Here is a 7,515-nt window from a genome sequence, read left to right as displayed (position 1 = left end):
AGGGTGTTCGCTCTTCCCGTTTGCCATGGAAGGTGAAGCAACCCCTCACCGGGCGCATCCCGGCACGTACGGCCGGCTGCACGCGTCTGCCCGTGCAGGGTAAACACGGCGAAGGCTGCTCCCTCCGACAGCCGTGCTCGGGCCGCCCTTCCCACGGCGTTATGTAGGTTACGGGGGAGGGAGGGAGGGAAGGAGGGCGGGAAGCGGGGGCCGGCCGGGGCCGGGGAAGCTCTGACGTCCGCTGCCGCCGCCGGGAGGTGGCTCCCCGCGGCTGGGAGATGCCCGACGGCGCGGACGGGGCGTTGTGGGGCTGGCCCCGGGAAGAGCGCAGCTTCTCAGCTGCTCTTCCTCGGCCCGCCGCGGGGGTCGGGCAGGCAGTGGGGGCAGCAGTCGCCCCCCACTCGCCCCGCGCCGGGGCCGGGGGCTGGGTATGTCGCGGCCTCCTGTGCGCCCTGGGGCCGCCGTGGTGGGACCTTGATTCACCCTGCCCCGGCCTCCTCGTCGTCCTGGCGCTGGCTCCAGCGCTGGCCTCCCTGCCAGGTTGGGTGACTTTGCAACTGCACGCCCGGCTGAGCGTCCTGGCGGCGCCGAGCTGTACACAAACGAAATCAAAATCCGTCCTGGCCCCCGAACCAGCCCCGCACGTTGGCGGCGGCCAGGGCTGCAGCCCCGGGGGCTGCCCCCGGAGCCTTCACAGCTCGTACCCGCTCTGAGGCGGCCGGCCGAGGCCGGGGGGCAGGAGCAAGGAGAAGGGCACAACCCTGCCGGGGCCCTGACGTGCTCCCGGAGAGCCAAGGGTTAACATCGGCTCGCTTTTACCGAGCAGCCCTCCTTTCGCATTGCATCGAAGTCCTTTAAAGCTGTTTCTCTTCCCTCCTCCTCTCCCCGGCTGGAAAGACGATTTATCCATGCATGCTAAGTAAACAGATCTTTGTTTTCGTCTTCCACCCACTGCCCTCTTTCTCCAGCTCGAAGCTGGAGTCTCGCCAAGGCGGCTGCAGCGATCGCTGCCTCCACACACACACACGCTCACACACACGGGGGGGAAGAAGCCGGGTTTCTCGGATGAGGCAACGAGCCTGCAATTGGCAGGGACAAGGCAGGAATTGTAATTGCACTTCATCATGTGATGGCTTATGAAAGAGGAAGTTTGGATGTTTTAGTCACGTACTCCTTTGCCCTCTTGCTTTAGCCTCCAGGTTCTCCGAAGGAAAAAATTACATATATTTATATATACTGGTGGAAAGCCAAGAAACAGTGTGTTTGCACATTTCAGATCATAAGCAGAGATGGAGTGCTAGCTGAGCAAGGCTGCAGGGGAAGAAGAAAGCAAGGCTTTCAGCTGTGGCAGGCTTTTAACTGCAGGACAGAAAATGTGATCTGTATTCATTTTCCTTTATTTTTAATCAAAACTAGCTGCATGGAAAAGTCAAGACGAGCAGTATTCTAGTTCTGCCGCATTTACTGCCTTTGAATTCATTCTGGTGGAAAAGGCAAAAAAAAGCCAAACAAAAACCCATGTTCCTGAGCTCAATGACAAAAAGCTGATAAAAAATAGTGGCAGTGCTACATAGGAAATGCGGTTTATGTATCAAATCACAAAAAAAAATACCTCAAAGCTGCTGACTGCTACAGCAGTAACTGCACAGGAATTGAACAAATAATGCGTTTGTTTCTTGTTCCCTTTTTTTTCTCATTTTTGAAACAGAAACCATCCTTTTGTGCCTGATCTCTGTGAAATGCCGCTTGCTATGACACACCAAGGCTATAGGTAGGAGCAGTGAGTGCTGGAGGACGTCTGATGGGATGTGGGGCTGGGCAGGTCCGGGGCAGTGCCTGGTCAAGGAGCACCATGGTAGCATGGATGGGGGTCTAGCACGGTGTGGAAAGCCTTTGTCTTGTTCTGGTGTGCCCAGTATCATGGGTTAGGGAAAGAAGGGAGAGGAAAGGTTGGAGAGGGCAGCTCTTTGAGATGAACTCTGTCTGCCACCCCTACATTGCCATGGCAAGCCCCTTTTCACTGTGTGTTTTTTGGCTTTTTTCAGTGAACCACACTGAGATTTTACTGTGTTTTTCTTTCTCCCTGCAGGATCCTATTTACTTTCCCACCTGTCCTCTGTGCTAGTAGAAGTGATCGCATGCAGATCCTTGTCCCAGAACTTTGCCCCTAGCCTGCACTTTACCCACATATTTATCCCCCATGGGGCCTGCCCTTCCTTCTGTGTCCAAACCAGTGCTCCTCACTTGCTCTCCTGTGCCCTTGGCATTCCTCTTTCCCTCCCCATCGAGAACGCTCTCACATACTCATCCAGCAGATATACACTGCTTCCTCCACAGTTCTTATTGGCATCCTTCTGTTGCGGCAGAAGTCCTGCAGGGTAGTATCAAAATGGCCAGAGCCAAGATGGAAAAGTGATTATGTTGGAGAGTGCTACCACCTCTCCTTCACTGATCCATAATGAATCATGGAGCTTGTTCTCCCAGAACTGAGAGAAGAGAGGCTGGGAATAGTCCTTGAGGTTTTGGATTTAGTCAGATGCAGGTGATTGTGGGCCAAGAATGTTAGTGCCACAGGGAAAAAAAAAGATACTGATGCAAATGAGAGTGTAATCAGGCACAGCTTGTTGACATAAATAGGCTTTGGACAGGCTCATGGTAAGCCACCGATCCTGCAGATGTTTACAACCACTTATAACTTTATTCACGGGAGCATCACTATGAATGTAAAGCCATGTGCACTTACGTGCTCATCGGGTGAGAGCACGCTTGCCTGAGAGCCGCTTGTCAGTGGCATGCTGACGGCTGCCCTGCAGCCTGGAGCTGACTGTTGATGGCAGGAGCTGACAGAGGCACTGGCACAGAAATACTCTACTGAGGCTGGAGAGAGGTCACTGCACTAGCTCCCTGCAAGGCAGGACATGCCAGAGGATTGAGAGGGACTTGAGCAGCTACTCAGTGTCTGCCCTTTCCCATACATGGTGCCTTTTATTAACTCCTTGAAAACAGCTGCATTGAACGCTGCTGTTTCGTGTTAACTTCTGAAGAGCTGTGAGGCACCTAAGTAGAGCCTGCCTAGAAAAGGAAACAGCAGCAGGAGACTGGTGTACCATCTCCTGAAATACGTATGTACGCTGATATTCTGCTCCAGTGTTTTGCTCTAGACAGTTTGGGCAGGACTAGTTACAAGGGACTCACACTGCGAACAAGAGCCTGGGTGCTACAGCTTCTGCTCCGTTGGTGGGCTCTACCCTAGACAGTTTGGAGCAAAAATTGCATGCTTTCTTTAAAAAAGCAAACAATTCTGTTTTTAACTGTGCAGTGCAGTTGACTTTATGCTTTCTTTTCAAGTAGAAGTAGAAAAAAAATATCAAGGAAAAGATCATGGAAGTACTTGAGAATTTCAGAAGTTACTACCCTTGGAAGAGAAAGAAAAACTTCAGAGAGACACTTCCAGATACCAGAAGAAAGGGTAATTGATGTGGAAAACCTTCCGTCCCTTATCCCCAGGCTGGGTAAATAGCCATATCGGGTTATCCCCTTTACACCCCGCCTTGGTGCTCTGCATTTTGAGCCACAGTCAGCAATTGTCTGCATCCATGGGCGATGGGGGCAGGAATGTGGTGGCGGGGGGCTTCCCGAGGTGCAGGCAGAGCGGCCGGCTGGCCGAGTGACCCCTTCCCAAAATAAACAGGAAGCCCAGGAAGCCGTGACCCCTCCATGACACTGTGCTGGCTCTGATCCCTGCCTTCTGTGCGGGAGTCGACAGGCTTCCAAGTACCCTTCGAAAATTGGACAGGGGCGTGGACTCCACAGGAAACGTTACAAAATAAGAACAGAAACAGATCATCTGTTGAAAAAATTACAGAGGGCTTTAAAACTCCTTCTTTTTAAGCTCCCAGATAGTTATATGCCTTGTCTGTGCTTCATTCCCCTGAGCCCATGATGATGCAGCATGCAGAGCCCTGAGTAGCTGCAGAGGGGCAGAGCTTCCCTTTCTGCATGTGTGGAAGGGTTGCTGTGCCTGAGCAAAGCACAAACAGGAGCCCCAGGGAGGCTGAGCCAAGGGCTTTCTCAGATGGGCTGAGGAGTTCAGGCTGGGAAATGCTTTTTTCCTGTTTGTGGGAGTTGGCAGTGGGGTCCTCACACAAAATAAAAGTCAAAAATGAGGCCCAGACCTTCTTGAAGCATGGGCCAGGGCTGTTAATGTTGTTTCCAACATGGGAGTTCCTGCATTACCCAAACATCCCACTGAAGCAGCAAACTGGCGCTTGCTGACAGCTCCAGCTGGCAAGTTACCTCCTGGGCCTGCCAGAAGAACTCTCAGTCCCCAAAGGCCTCCCTGCCTCGACTGCTGATGGCCATGGCCCCACAGTTTGGGGCAGGACAGGACCACCATCGGTGGGGCAGGCAGCCCAGCTGAAGGTACTCTGTGCTGCTGCTGACCTCCAGGGTTCCTGGCAGCACCAGCCATTTTGCAATCCCATTTTTCTACTCACCCAGCGGTTGCCTTGTCCTCCCTGCAGGGCACAGGCACCTAGAAGGGCTGGGGACTCAGGGGGGAAGGTGGTGATGGGTTTGGCCTCCTCACAAATCTGCCAAAGCTAGTTCAAAGAGACTTGAAGAGACAGAAGAGAGGAGAAGTGGATTCCCTCTCTGATTCCCCAGCAATTGCTAGGATTTTATAGCTACCAAACACTGGGTAGCTAACCAGACACACTCACCTAGCTGGGTAGCAAGATGAACTGTGCTGGTGCCCTTCCCTGCCCATGCTTCCCTGTCCCCCTGCCCTGTGAAACACTTTAACACAGGGAGCAACGTGCAGCTGCTAAAAGACTGTCCCTTGAACAGGCCAGTCTTCCTTCCACAGGAATTTTGGCTATTGGCATGCAAAGGCTGCAAAATGGTGCATTAGGCTGCAGCCTTGGTTTGTTCCAGCCACATTGAGATATGGTTGAGGTGCCCATGTTTCTGCTAATCATTGCAGCTATAGTATTTCAATTTTGCAGTGTAACAAGAGCCAACAGAAATGTGCCCAAATCTGAGAAAACATGAAATAGAACCAAAATTTGGTTTTGGCATCCTGGCACTTCATCTGATTCTCTCCCTTTCTCTCCTCCTGATGCCCAGGCAGTACCCCTCCTTTGCAGGGAACCCCTCAGAGAGCATTCTGCGCAGTCAGAGGAGGGAAGAAATGCTCTTCTCTGTGCTTCAGCCCATCATAGCCTTATCTTTTTGATGACTGCAGTGTAATATGTAATAAAAACAAGTAAAAAAGAGTACTTTGTCTTCTTGTACGTTCTGTCATATGAGTAGTATAATACTGCGTAGCAATGCTGAGGAGCAATACTTACGAGTTGCATTAATGCATTAATGATGCATTCGTAAACTTAGAGCTGATCTGTATTGCATTACCTCATCCTGTCCATGTGTAGTTTCAGGCAAAAAAATCATGCACATCCCTTTTCCAGGAACATACATCCCTCCTGCTCACGCTGAGCTCCAAAGAGAGGTGCCTGCTAGGAAGTACAGTTGAGTTCATATTTGATTAAAAGAACACCAGCAACATTAATAACTGGTAGACCTGTGCTGGAATTGGCAATTAAACTCAGTCTCCTCCTGCGAATTTTAGTCATTAAAGGAACTTGCCAAAGGCTGGGACTGGGGTATCACTTAGTCTCCCAAATAGGACTGGATGAGGGACCAGTCATCTTCATAATGGGTCCTGCCAAGAACCTTGCATCATGCTTGAGGAATGGGCATGTCAGTGAGCTCACTGGGGTAGCTGCAGAGGCTGCTTGCACAGCCACCACTCTCTGCTGATTCAGGGGTCTTGCATGTGCTCCTGGAAGGTGCCAGATAGGCATCTCTCAACAACCTGCCCCCTAACACATCTCATCACAGTCTCAACACAGTGTTCATCATGATCAGGAGCACTAAGCAGCTGCCTCTTTGCTCCATGGTCTGCTTCCACTTCCCATACGCCTTGTGCAGCCTCAGAGGTTGATGACTTTTGAATATTGCAGATCTGGGATGGGTTTCAATGGCTGATCCAGAGGCAAGAGGGTGATCATCTTGATCATCCATTTTCCCTCTGCCAGTTACTATTATTGCTAGCTGCTGTTACACACACATTGTAATTAAGTGGAAAAAATACAGACCAAATGAAAAAGGGTACAAGCCTCTCAAAAACATCTCTGCTTTAGCTGCAGCCTGACTCAGCCTTCAATTAACATTCTTACTTAAAATAGTTTTGTTATACAGCTTTTGTTAAATCTTACATAATAGCAGACCAAATCACCACCCCAGAGCGCCATGATGAAGAGAAGAGCTTGGCCCTGGTTTCCAGAGCACCATCTCATCCTGTCTTTGATCCAGATGGTCTTGGATATGGGTGAGTTACTGGAGGAGAGCATGCAGCACACTTGCAGCTTTGCCTTGGTGGGCACAATGAGCTGGTGCTGCCACTAGAAGTGGTCCCACTCTCCCCCACTCTGGCTGCTTGGTTCTGCCTAACGCTGCCCTTGGCATCTTACCTGCATTGCTGCTGGAGCAAATCCGGCAGCACCAACAGGTGCAGAGCAGCTAAACCTGCCCAGGTGCCCCCATCCTGCTGTGCTGAGGGTGCTCCTGGGGCAAAAGGGAACAGGCTGGGATGGCAGGCTGGGAAGGGACCTCAGCAGTGGGATCACTTTGGAGCTGTAGCAGAAGCCTCTCATGCTGCACCTCATGCTGCACCTGTACCCATCCCGTCACTCACCAGTGGCTGTGCCCCATCTCATCAGGCTGCTGGAGTGAACACTGGGGAAGAGGAAGGGACACATGGACCAGCTGGGCTTCCAAGGGTCACAGGGCCGCTCTGGATATAGGTCTACCATTTCCTGCCAGGGCCTGAGGAGCTTGAGAACTGGGATCCATCTCTTGCAGAGCACTATAGCATCCCTGCCTCCATCACCAACATTGATAATGTGGGAAAACCCCTGCACTGCAGAGGAGTGTCCTTATGGCTCAGTAGAGCTACAAAAACATTAAGTACCAGCATGATTTTTTTGATGTTGTTCTTATCGGGCCTGGTGTCTAACTGGTACAAAACTGGAATAAAACATGTGTACATGTGTGTGTGTGTGTATTCATTTATGTGCGTGCCCACAAAATATAAAAGGGGACTTTGTATTAAAATCTGGAAAATTGGCACATGGGATGCAGGAAGTGAGGAAGATACTCCCTTGTCTACTTCAGTTTGGAGGACTACTTTCCGTTTGAAGCCATTGATGTCAAGTTTATGGCTCCACAAGTGTTCTCTGGGATTGTGAGAACCTTAGCCTGAGATTGCATGATGCTCCTGGACTGGGATGGTGTTTCAAACTGAGAGACAGCTGGGAAAAGAAAGAGCCAGGCACATCTAAACCTAGTATCGCTCACCACCCCTGACCTCAGGAAACCAATGATCACAGTGGGAACATAGTTCCTGCCGGAGGCAGCTCGGCTAAGTCACTGAATTTTCACTAGAGTGGCATT

At 51.1% G+C, this 7,515-nt stretch overlaps 1 long non-coding RNA gene across 2 annotated transcripts; it reads left to right on the top strand.

The window, feature by feature from the left end:
• LOC113968552 lies at positions 1–7,275 on the top strand. 2 transcript variants are annotated; one of them, XR_003534557.1, is made up of 4 exons: positions 1–163; positions 3,352–3,469; positions 5,128–5,253; positions 5,469–7,275. It is a non-coding gene; the product is annotated as an uncharacterized LOC113968552 (long non-coding RNA). The 2 variants fall into 2 exon arrangements; XR_003534559.1 differs by lacking the exon at positions 1–163 and adding an exon at positions 659–3,122.
• Positions 7,276–7,515: the final 240 nt, after the last annotated feature.

Source organism: Neopelma chrysocephalum, unplaced genomic scaffold, assembly GCF_003984885.1.
Source record: "Neopelma chrysocephalum unplaced genomic scaffold, ASM398488v2 Primary Assembly neopelma1_23, whole genome shotgun sequence".
Taxonomy (NCBI): Eukaryota; Metazoa; Chordata; class Aves; order Passeriformes; family Pipridae; genus Neopelma; species Neopelma chrysocephalum.
The sequence above is the reverse complement of the archived record's forward strand: the minus strand, read 5'-3'. Positions and strand labels throughout refer to the sequence as shown.